The sequence below is a fragment of the Salvelinus alpinus genome, chromosome 23 (genome assembly GCF_045679555.1).
Source record: "Salvelinus alpinus chromosome 23, SLU_Salpinus.1, whole genome shotgun sequence".
Lineage (NCBI taxonomy): Eukaryota > Metazoa > Chordata > Actinopteri > Salmoniformes > Salmonidae > Salvelinus > Salvelinus alpinus.
Genome location: NC_092108.1, coordinates 11864964 through 11877993, shown reverse-complemented (window position 1 = coordinate 11877993; position 13030 = coordinate 11864964). Strand labels below are relative to the sequence as shown.

General features: G+C 42.4%; 1 protein-coding gene across 1 annotated transcript in view; it reads right to left on the bottom strand.

The window, feature by feature from the left end:
- The window catches only part of LOC139550223 (junctional cadherin 5-associated protein-like), a 38124-nt gene extending 27645 nt beyond the window's left edge, over positions 1-10479 (bottom strand). Inside the window, exon 1 of the mRNA XM_071360950.1 lies at positions 10345-10479. The gene's annotated coding sequence lies outside the window, so the exon portion shown is untranslated. The remainder of the gene's footprint in view (positions 1-10344) is intronic.
- Between the last annotated feature and the right edge of the window lie 2551 nt (positions 10480-13030).

Here is a 13030-nt window from a genome sequence, read left to right as displayed (position 1 = left end):
ATCTGAAGCCCTACCTTACTTCAAATAGTATCTTAAATGACCCCCCCCCCCCCCCCCCGCTCTGCTAAATGACTCAAACGTACAAATGCGTCTCAAACTTGCAACATAAATACCTTGTACTGCCTTCCACTGCAGGATTCCCGGGCTATACTGTGTGTGTGGGTGTGGTTGTGTGTACTGTATCTGCATGTGTGGTGTACGTGTGTTTCTCTCTAAACAGCCCAGCTTGTCTGATATACATTGCATTCAGACCCCTTGACTTTTTCCACATTTTGTTAGGTTACAACCTTATTCTAAAATTGATGAAATAGTTTTTTTACCCTCATAAATGTACACACAATACCCCATAATGACGAAGCAAAAACAGGTTTTAAGAAATATCACATTTACATAAGTATTCAGACCCTTCACTCAGTACTTTGTTGAAGCACCGTTGGCTGTGATTACAGCCTTGAGTCTTCTTGGGTATGATGCTACAAGCTTGGCACACCTGTATTTGGGGAGTTTCTCCCATTCTTCTCTGCAGATCCTCTCGCTCTGTCAGGTTGGATGGGGAGCGTCGCTGCACAGCTATTTTAAGGTCTCCAGAGATGTTCGATCGGGTTCAACTCAGAGCTCTGGCTGGGCCACTAAGACTTGTCCCGAAGCCAGTCCTGCGTTGTCTTGGCTGTGTGCTTTGGGTCGTTGTCCTGTTGGAAGGTGAACCTTCGCCCCAGTCTGAGGTCCTGAGTGCTCTGGAGCAGGTTTTCATCAAGGATCTCTCTGTACTTTGCTCCATTCATATTTCCCTCGATCCTGACTAGTCTCCCAGTCCCTGCCGCTGAAAAACATCCCCACAGCATGATGCTGCCACCACCATGCTTCACCGTAGGGATGGTGCCAGGTTTCCTCCAGACGTGACACTTGGCATTCAGGCCAAAGAGTTCAATCTTGGTTTCATCAGACCAGAGAATCTTGTTTCTCATGGTCTGAGAGTCCTTTTGGTGTCTTTTGGCAAACTCCAAGTGGGCTGTCATGTGCCTTTTACTGAGGGGTGGCTTCTGTCTGGCCACTCTACCATAAAGGCCTGATTGGTAGATTGCTGCAGATATTATATTCCTTCTGGGAGGTTCTCCCATCTCCACAGAGGAACTCTGAAGCACTGTGAGAGTGACCATGGGGTTCTTGGTCACCTCCCTGACCAAGGCCCTTCTCCCACGATTGCTCAGTTTGACCGGGCGGCCAGCTCTAGGAAGAGTCTTGGTGGTTCCTAATTACTAGGCCACTGTGTTCTTGGGGACCTTCAATGCTGCAGACATTTTTTGGTACCCTTCCCCAGACCTGTGCCTCAACACAATCCTGTCTTGGAGCTCTATGGCCAATTCCTTCGACCTCATGGCTTGGTTTTTGCTCTGACATGCAATGTCAACTGTGGGACCTTATAGACAGGTGTGTGCCTTTCCAAATCATGTCCAATCAATTACCACAGGTGGACTCCAATAATTTACCACAGGTGGACTCCAATCAAGTTGTAGAAACATCAAGGATAATCAATGGAAACAGAATGCAACTGAGCTCAATTTCCAGTCTCATAGCAAAGGGTCTGAATACTTATGTAAATAAGGTATTTCTGTTTTTATTTGTAATAACTTTGCAAAAATGTGTAAAACCTGTTTTCGCTTTGTCATTATGGGGTATTGTGTGTAGATTGAAAGTCTTAACGTAACAAAATGTGGAAAAAGTTGAAGGGGTCTGAATACTTTCTGAATACACAGTATTAATTAGTGCCCATCACAGACTCAGCCTGCCTGGAGATGACAGTGGCAGGGCTTATAAAGCAACAATTCTGTGATCAAAGGCTTTGCACACATTAGCATGCTGATTATCAGGTTTGGACGTGATTAGTGGCTTGCCATTCAGTTTTCATGAAAAAGTTGGCATTCAATGGACAAATGTCGAGTCATAAGCGATATGATTGCCTGGCCAGACTAACACTAAGTTAGAATACACTTTTAATCTAGCCCGAGTGGCGCAGCGGTCTAAGGCACTGCATCTCAGTGCAAGAGGTGTCACTACAGACTCTGGTTCGATTCCAGGCTGTATCACAACCGACCGTGATTGGGAGTCCCATAGGGCGGCGCACAATTGGCCCAGCATCGTTAGGGTTTGGCAGGGGTAGGCCGTCATTGTAAAATAAGAATTTGTTCTTCACCCACTTGCCTAGTAAAATAAAGGTTAAATAAAATATACAAACAAAAAGGGCTCTGGTGGAAGGTAGTGCATTTGGGTGCCCTTTGGAACATCCTACTGTATGTAAATTCCTACTGTATGTAAACTACTACTGTATGTAAAATCCTACTGTATGTAAACTCCTACTGTATGTAAATTCCTACTGTATGTGAACTCCTACTGTATGTAAACTCCTACTGTATGTAAACTTCTGCTGTATGTAAATTCCTACTGTATGTAAACTCCTACTGTATGTAAACTCTTTGCCTCTGACTCTCCAGGCTGATAGACTAGGTGTTTTAGGTACCCAGAAGATGAAGAAGAAAAATAAGTTGCTCTGTGCGCTGTGATTACTACTAACAACATGATGCTAAATGTTGTTACTGGTGTGATTACTACTAACAACATGATGTTAAATGTTGTTACCGGTGTGATTACTACTAACAACATGATGCTAAATGTTGTTACTGGTGTGATTACTACTAACAACATGATGCTAAATGTTGTTACCGGTGTGATTACTAATAACAACATGATGCTAAATGTTGTTACCGGTGTGATTACTACTAACAACATGATGCTAAATGTTGTTACCGGTGTGATTACTACTAACAACATGATGCTAAATGTTGTTACCGGTGTGATTACTACTAACAACATGATGCTAAATGTTGTTACTGGTGTGATTACTACTAACAACATGATGCTAAATGTTGTTACCGGTGTGATTACTACTAACAACATGATGCTAAATGTTGTTACCGGTGTGATTACTACTAACAACATGATGCTAAATGTTGTTACCGGTGTGATTACTACTAACAACATGATGCTAAATGTTGTTACCAGTGTGATTACTACTAACAACATGATGCTAAATGTTGTTACCGGTGTGATTACTACTAACAACATGATGCTAAATGTTGTTACCGGTGTGATTACTACTAACAACATGATGCTAAATGTTGTTACCGGTGTGATTACTACTAACAACATGATGCTAAATGTTGTTACCGGTGTGATTACTACTAACAACATGATGCTAAATGTTGTTACCGGTGTGATTACTACTAACAACATGATGCTAAATGTTGTTACTGGTGTGATTACTACTAACAACATGATGCTAAATGTTGTTACTGGTGTGATTACTACTAACAACATGATGCTAAATGTTGTTACCGGTGTGATTACTACTAACAACATGATGCTAAATGTTGTTACCGGTGTGATTACTACTAACAACATGATGCTAAATGTTGTTACCGGTGTGATTACTACTAACAACATGATGCTAAATGTTGTTACCGGTGTGATTACTACTAACAACATGATGCTAAATGTTGTTACTGGTGTGATTACTACTAACAACATGATGCTAAATGTTGTTACCGGTGTGATTACTACTAACAACATGATGCTAAATGTTGTTACTGGTGTGATTACTACTAACAACATGATGCTAAATGTTGTTACTGGTGTGATTACTACTAACAACATGATGCTAAATGTTGTTACTGGTGTGATTACTACTAACAACATGATGCTAAATGTTGTTACCGGTGTGATTACTACTAACAACATGATGCTAAATGTTGTTACCGGTGTGATTACTACTAACAACATGATGCTAAATGTTGTTACCGGTGTGATTACTACTAACAACATGATGCTAAATGTTGTTACCGGTGTGATTACTACTAACAACATGATGCTAAATGTTGTTACTGGTGTGATTACTACTAACAACATGATGCTAAATGTTGTTACCGGTGTGATTACTACTAACAACATGATGCTAAATGTTGTTACTGGTGTGATTACTACTAACAACATGATGCTAAATGTTGTTACTGGTGTGATTACTACTAACAACATGATGCTAAATGTTGTTACTGGTGTGATTACTACTAACAACATGATGCTAAATGTTGTTACCGGTGTGATTACTACTAACAACATGATGCTAAATGTTGTTACCGGTGTGATTACTACTAACAACATGATGCTAAATGTTGTTACTGGTGTGATTACTACTAACAACATGATGCTAAATGTTGTTACCGGTGTGATTACTACTAACAACATGATGCTAAATGTTGTTACCGGTGTGATTACTACTAACAACATGATGCTAAATGTTGTTACTGGTGTGATTACTACTAACAACATGATGCTAAATGTTGTTACTGGTGTGATTACTACTAACAACATGATGCTAAATGTTGTTACTGGTGTGATTACTACTAACAACATGATGCTAAATGTTGTTACCAGTGTGATTACTACTAACAACATGATGCTAAATGTTGTTACTGGTGTGATTACTACTAACAACATGATGCTAAATGTTGTTACCGGTGTGATTACAACTAACAACATGATGCTAAATGTTGTTACTGGTGTGATTACTACTAACAACATGATGCTAAATGTTGTTACTGGTGTGATTACTACTAACAACATGATGCTAAATGTTGTTACCGGTGTGATTACTACTAACAACATGATGCTAAATGTTGTTACTGGTGTGATTACAACTAACAACATGATGCTAAATGTTGTTACCGGTGTGATTACTACTAACAACATTGATGCTAAATGTTGTTACTGGTGTGATTACTACTAACAACATGATGCTAAATGTTGTTACTGGTGTGATTACTACTAACAACATGATGCTAAATGTTGTTACTGGTGTGATTACTACTAACAACATGATGCTAAATGTTGTTACCGGTGTGATTACTACTAACAACATGATGCTAAATGTTGTTACCGGTGTGATTACTACTAACAACATGATGCTAAATGTTGTTACCGGTGTGATTACTACTAACAACATGATGCTAAATGTTGTTACTGGTGTGATTACTACTAACAACATGATGCTAAATGTTGTTACCGGTGTGATTACAACTAACAACATGATGCTAAATGTTGTTACTGGTGTGATTACTACTAACAACATGATGCTAAATGTTGTTACCGGTGTGATTACAACTAACAACATGATGCTAAATGTTGTTACCGGTGTGATTACTACTAACAACATGATGCTAAATGTTGTTACCAGTGTGATTACTACTAACAACATTGATGCTAAATGTTGTTACCAGTGTGATTACTACTAACAACATTGATGCTAAATGTTGTTACTGGTGTGATTACTACTAACAACATTGATGCTAAATGTTGTTACTGGTGTGATTACTACTAACAACATTGATGCTAAATGTTTATGTTATTGCTACACAGGTATAAGTGCAATTTAAAGGGGTAGTTCCCCTAAATTACAAAATTACATGTTGGTTTAAGTTAGCATTTGGAGACAGACTCCAGGTAAACAAAACCAAAGCATTGATTGCTGTCTTACCTGGTCCATAGACTGCTTATAGGTCAAGGAAACCATGTCATTGTGTAATTTGGGTGGACTATCCCTTTAAACAGATCAGTGGCCTTGTGGTTAGTGTGCTTGCCCTGAGATTGGAAAGTTGGTAGTTTGATCCCTGGCCGAGTCATACCAAAGACTGTAAAAATGGGACGCCGATGCTTCTCTGCTTGGCACTCAGCATTGAGGAGATTGATTGAGGGTATGGCCCTGCGATTGACTAATGTCCTGTCCAGGGGGTGTACTTGTACGTCAAGCTGTTGACTATGGATGCAAGGCCTGACCATCTATGATATCAAAATGACAGTGTTTGTTTACATTTACTTTGTTTACAAACATTGGAGTAAAAAAAAAACTTATATTTTAGGTTCTGATGGGGTACGACAATTAGACTAAATTCATTAGGCATTTATAAGCTATATTCTACATGAATCAAATGGGTACATATCATTTATTTACAGGTCAACAAATTGATGTAGCAACTGCAGATTACCCTTTTAAGTGTTACCAAGAATTGAATAACTAAGATTCCTGTAACAGAATCACGCCCCCTTTTAAACGACAACAATAAGACATTATAGAGAGCGAGAGGCCGTGTTTGGGAGCATCAAAACCGTGATGTACAATGGGTAAATTGTGACTGACTCTACAAATAACAATGAGTAGTTATTTATGATGCGTGGAGTCTCCTCCTTAACCAGGCAGACACGGGAACAGTTTACTGCACCTCTCTCACTGTGTTCCTCAACCCATTCACCCTTTAAGGGGAGCACATTTACCTTCCAACCTTGTACTAAACATACCTGATTCAACTAATATGGTTTGGTGATTACTTGTATCAGGTATGTTAGTGCAGGACTGGAACAGAAAACGACCCTCCCTGGATGAGTGTCCACAGAAATGTCTTGAGGAACACTGTTCTAATAAAAGATCAACACTGCAATGCAAACCCATTAAAGGGGCAATCTGGGATTCAAACAAAAACAAAGTGGAAACCCTGCCGCTTTTTTGGTTAACAGATGAGGGATGAGGCTGAAAAAATGCAACCACTCTCAAATTCATAAAGAATCGATGGCTATATATCATTAATTTAAAAGTCCAAAACAGAATGTATAAATCCCAGATTTCTCCTTTAATCTGCTTGTTCAAAACAGCTGTCCCTTTGCCATAAAACTAGCTGACACATACAGTACATCGTTCGTTCGCTTACACAAATGCACACAATTTCAAATTCAATGTAGTCAGTAACAGATGTCCATGGAAACTTTAGCACTTTCGGTAGGACACCAACACAAAGGGTGCATCTACTTTTGACCAGAGGCACTATACAGGGAATAGGGTGCTATTTGGGATGCGGATAAAGTCTAGTTGCTCGTTATAAACAAGTCAAGTAAACTGCATAGTTTGTGGGGCGAAAGGGGAGCCAGGGTTCGGTAATTCTACTATTGCCATGTGTGTTTAATGTTTGATAATATAGTCATAGTATGGAGAAACATTTAACCTTGAAATGTTGTGGTAAGCCTATGGGTGGCCGGGTCAGATTCATATCTGCCTTTTCCTGATAGTAGTTCTTACAAGTATGTGAATAAATCTGTGGAAGCATCCCAAATAGCACCCTATTCCCTACATAGTGCACTACTTTTAACCAGAATCCTATGGGCCCTGGTCAAAAGTAGTGCACTGTAAAGAGAATAACGATACTTCACATAATGTACATCCACATCATTTCACACTTTCCATATACTATTTACATCAAGTTGCTATTTATTTTTCTTAATTTCTATTTATATTCCAGCATATTCTCTTGACCTCAATTTGACCTTCGAACATTAAACATCATTTAAAAACCTTGTATACATCACAAATAGCCCCCTATTCCCTATATAGTGCACTACATTCGACCAGGGCCCATAGAGGACTATATAGGAAATAGAAAGGTATTTGTTACTCCCCTTATGAGTCCTCAGTAAATACCCAAAGGGGGCACTTGAGATAGAACTTTGAGTAAATAACGTCTTAAAATAACCTCTAACGTCTAGAATAACGTCTAGAACTTCTAACATCTAGAATTAAGCAATATGGCCCGAGGGGGTGTGGCAAATGGCAATAAGGTACCTCGTGGGTTAGGCGTTAGAGGTTCTAAACGTTATTATAAACTGGGTGGTTCGAGCCCTGAATGCTGATTGGCTGACAGCCGTGGTATATCAGACCGGATACCACAGGTATGACAAAACATGTATTTTTACTGCTCTAATTACGTTGCTAATCAGTTTGTAATAGCAATAAGGTACCTCGTGGGTTTGTGGTATATGTCCAATATACTACGGCTAAGGGCGCATTGCGTCGTGCCTAAGAGCAGTCATGGCATATTGGGCATTTGCCACACCCCCTTTGAGCCCCTTTGATAGCCCCTTTGATGACTCCAGGCTCCTTGTGTGTGGTGTCAAACAGTTGAAGCACCTGCTGCCTGCCTCTCTACAATAACCTACAAAATATTTCCTTAAGGGTTTCATTTTGAAACTAGCACACCATGCAGGAGCATTGTAGAGGACTGAATATAGGTAACCTAAGCCTCGTCCGAGCATAGAATTGTCCATAGGGGCAGAACTCCCTTCTCCTGTTCCAGTAGTGAGGCAGCTTGATGTACAAGTACACCCCCTGGACAGGATGCTAGTGAATATGGCAACTAAAATTGACACAGTAGATGAAAAGCACGTGCTCTATGACTCTCTCTGTTGCCATGGTGAAGAAAACCCGTAGACCAAACAAACTGTACAGACAGAAAAGTAGTTTGGAGAAGATGAAGAAGGTGGCTACTGAAACCATTCAGTGTCGGTATCCGAAATGGCACCCTATTCCCTATATAGTATATCACATTTGACTAGGGCCAATATGGTTAATCTTTGAGCAAGGTCACCACTGGACACCATAGAAGAAGCACTTGGGCACATGTGTCTCCAGGTTGTATCCAAAATGGCACCCTATTCCCACAGGGTTCTGGTCAAATGTAGAGCATTATATAGGGAATGAGGTGTCATTTGGAATGCGCACATGTGCCTCCTTGTAGGTTCCAGCAGCAACTGCAATGACAAACAGTCACACACCGACTCACAAGACTAATACCCTGACTGATTCAACGCATGCAAGGAAAAATGGCAATGCTGAGGTTGTTGAAACCACATCAGAGATTCTGTCTGCTGTTGATCTGGCTCACACCTCTTCCTCCCCTCATCTCCCCTAATATCCCCTCCCCTCCTCTCCCACCCCTCCTCTCTTCTCCCCTCATCTCCCCTAATGTCCCCTCCCCTCCTCTCCCACCCCTCCTCTCTTCTCCCTCCCTCTCTTCTCCCTCTCTTCTCTTCTCCCTCCCTCCCTATCTCCCCCTCCCTCCCTCCTCTCCCACCCCTCCTCTCTTCTCCCTCCCTCTCTTCTCCCTCTCTTCTCTTCTCCCTCCCTCCCTATATCCCCCTCCCTCCCCTCCTCTCCCCCTCCATCCCTCCCTCCTCCCCCTCTTTCCCTCCCTTCCCCTCTACCCCTCCCTTCATTTCCCTCCCCCCTCCCTCCCTCCCCTGAGTAGTCAGGTAGTAAGTAGTGCACTGTGACACCGTGCAGCAACAACGTGCAGAAAAACCATGCAACCAACACCAGCCTGCATCCCTAATGACACCCTTTTCACAATATAGTACACTTCTTTTGACCAAGGCAAATAGGAACGCAGCCCTTGCAACACCATGCAGCCTACCTCTGTGCTAATGATGGATATCTAGAATGTCATCTTATCGCAGACCTGAAAGTCAGACAGACACTTTATCCTATGTTGTTTTCCTATGTCCTGTATTTCGGACCTAAGCTAGTGTCTGAACTTTGACCCATGACTTAAGCTAGTGTCTGAACTTTGACCCATGACTTAGGCTAGTGTCTGAACTTTGCTATCTAAGTTGAACCATAAGTTGAATACCACGTTTGGACCTTGTCCTGGATATATATAAAAACAAATAGAATATGCATTACGCTTATTTTCATATATGATTCAACGTGCCTCTATAAAGGCATAACCGTCTGAAACAGAGAAGCCGCCACGGCCTATCAATACCTGATTATTCCTGTTACTATGTAGACTAGATAGATACATTATGGTTAGCTATAGAGCCTTGCTATACTGCAGTGTTAGATGGTACAGCCTACATATAATTGACTGTTAAGAATGATTTCTCAAGGCAGCTTTGCACTCCCATACAATACAAAACATTGCTTTACGCAGCAGGCTAGGTTACTGCAGGTATATACTTGCGCCTATGAAGAAAAAATAGATATATACGTGCACACACACTAAGTTAAAAATGTAGTGTACCGTAGTGCATTGCCAACGGTCGTTAGCCAAATTATAACCCCATTGCAATTTTACACGTCTCCCCAAAAAATACACCCCACCATGTCATCAAATACATATTCACATCGCGCCATCAATCGCTGTTTAACGTTGATCAATCGAAGGCTGAACATGTTCCGTGTGTGCAAGTTTAAAGCGCCGTTAATTATAAGGTTTGCAGATGCGTCTTAGCTGACTGTGTGTGTTTACCAAGACCCACACATCCACCCTGCGCTACCGTGTACGTGAAGCAAAAATAGACAGCCCCTCCCCTGAAAAATTATATCTGCATGGCAAAGCATTATCAGAGTATAAAAAATGCATAAATATTTGCGAGATCATTATAAACGCGAAATGACAGAGATACGCATCCTACCTGGAAGATGCTTGGCGCGGCCGTTGCAGTCCCCCTGCGCCCAGCTTCAGTTGCTGAGAGCACTGCACAGCCCTTCTGCTGAGCATGCCTATTACGATAAGGAAGGAAAGACGCGCTGCCTGGACGGAGTGGAGTTTCCTCCACCAGCTCATCAGCCTGTGCTGTGCTGTGCGTTCGTCGTTCCTTTAAAAAGGGATTTCAAAATGGTTTCTTCCAAACTGTGTAATAAGTTTTTTTTTTCTTGACAGAGGCGTCAATAAATATTATTGATTGTGTTTCAATGGAAGCATGTATCCATACATACCATTATGCCATAAATATATGTCTCTGAATACATTCATATATATACGTGAGTATTCATGGCTATACACGTACCACACACACACACAACACACACGATGATTATATTCTGTCATTCAAACCATAATTCCCCTCAATGTAAAAGACAGTGTAATACGTGTGTAATTACTCTATAATACCTGAAAGCAGCTCACCCATTCCACAATACATCTACCCTTAGACTTGGTTTGACAAGGGGAGACCCTCATACAACGAACCACATGAGGCCACATGTTGCCGATGTACCATAGCATCTGCACTCCGTGGTCTTTCTGTGTTCTTATTATATGCACAACCCCCTTTGGACAGACACCACGCATACAGTGACAGAACGACCACTCTGAATACCCCATCAGCCTTAGAATCTGTTTTTTTCCCTGCTTTAGTAGGTAGGCGTGCTCATTCTCTCCCTCCTCTGACATCACTGTACTATTTTATGACATGCTATCATCTCCTCCCTCTGCTATTCACTGTAAGGCCTATGCTGTCATAGGGTGCGTCCCACATAGCACCTTATTCCCTACACAATGCACACATTTTGAACAGGGCCCTATTCCCTATATAATGCACTACTTTTAACTACCTGAACAAAATAATTGTATAAAAGGGAATAGGGTTCCATTTGGGATGCCCCCTCTGACGCCCCCTCTGATGCCCCCTCTGATGCCCCCTCAGAACATGAGCTCCTTTAACACGTCGTCTGTAATACATTTCTCGGTGAGGTTCGGGTGGTCACGGTGGTCACGGTTCCCTTTGAGTGCAGCATGTCACAGCTGGCACGGGAAGGAAGGCCTGAGCAAGAGTTCATTTAATTAACCAAACTGTCTTGGCATTGGATGGGACAGGGACACACTCGCTGACGAGTCATCACCGTTAGCAATGCACCACCAAGGGCAAGTTTCAGCGACTGCCATACAGTTAAAACTTAACACTGAGGGAACATGCTGCTGTGCTATCTGTGGGAAACTGTGCTCTGATAGTTCATGGTGGTCTTTAATGAATGCTCACTGTACAGTAGAGAGGGTCTAGTAGTCTCTTCTCCTACTGTAGAGAGGGTCTAGTAGTCTCTTCTCTTACTGTAGAGAGGGTCTAGTAGTCTCTTCTCTTACTGTAGAAAGGGTCTAGTAGTCTCTTCTCTTACTGTAGAGAGGGTCTAGTAGTCTCTTCTCTTACTGTAGAGAGTGTTTAGTAGTCTCTTCTCTTACTGTAGAGAGGATCTAGTAGTCTCTTCTCTTACTGTAGAGAGGGTCTTGTAGTCTCTTCTCTTACTGTAGAGAGGGTCTAGTAGTCTCCCTCACCATGTTCTGGGCTCTACGCTCTGTTTCCTCCTCCCGGGAATAATATGTCTGGGTTTTTTTTAAAGCGAGGGTGCGTTTGTCCACTCTTATCAGCAGAGGTGTAGGGAGAGGGTGCGTTTGTCCACTCTTATCAGCAGAGGTGTAGACAGAGGATGCGTTTGTCCACTCTTATCAGCAGAGGTGTAGGGAGAGGGTGCGTTTGTCCACTCTTATCAGCAGAGGTGTAGGGAGAGGGTGCATTTGTCCACTCTTATCAGCAGAGGTGTAGGGAGAGGATGCGTTTGTCCACTCTTATCCGCAGAGGTGTAGGGAGAGGGTGCGTTTGTCCACTCTTATCAGCAGAGGTGTAGACAGAGGATGCGTTTGTCCACTCTTATCAGCAGAGGTGTAGGGAGAGGGTGCGTTTGTCCACTCTTATCAGCAGAGGTGTAGGGAGAGGGTGCGTTTGTCCACTCTTATCAGCAGAGGTGTAGGGAGAGGGTGCGTTTGTCCACTCTTATCAGCAGAGGTGTAGGGAGAGGGTGCGTTTGTCCACTCTGATCAGCAGAGGTGTAGGGAGAGGGTGCGTTTGTCCACTCTTATCAGCAGAGGTGTAGGGAGAGGATGCGTTTGTCCACTCTTATCAGCAGAGGTGTAGGGAGAGGGTGCGTTTGTCCACTCTTATCAGCAGAGGTGTAGGGAGAGGGTGCGTTTGTCCACTCTTATCAGCAGAGGTGTAGGGAGAGGGTGCGTCTGTCCACTCTTATCAGCAGAGGTGTAGGAGAGGGTGCATTTGTCCACTCTTATCAGCAGAGGTGTAGGAGAGGGTGCGTTTGTCCACTCTTATCAGCAGAGGTGTAGGGAGAGGGTGCGTTTGTCCACTCTTATCAGCAGAGGTGTAGGGAGATGCGTTTGTCCACTCTTATCAGCAGAGAGACCTCGTCTTTGATGCCCATCCTAGGGTTTTTCCCAAATGGTGCCCTATTCCAGAGCCCTAAGGTCCCTGGTCAAAGGTAGTGCACTACGAAGGGAATAGAATGCCTTTTGGGAAGCAACCCTACTGCTTTAGG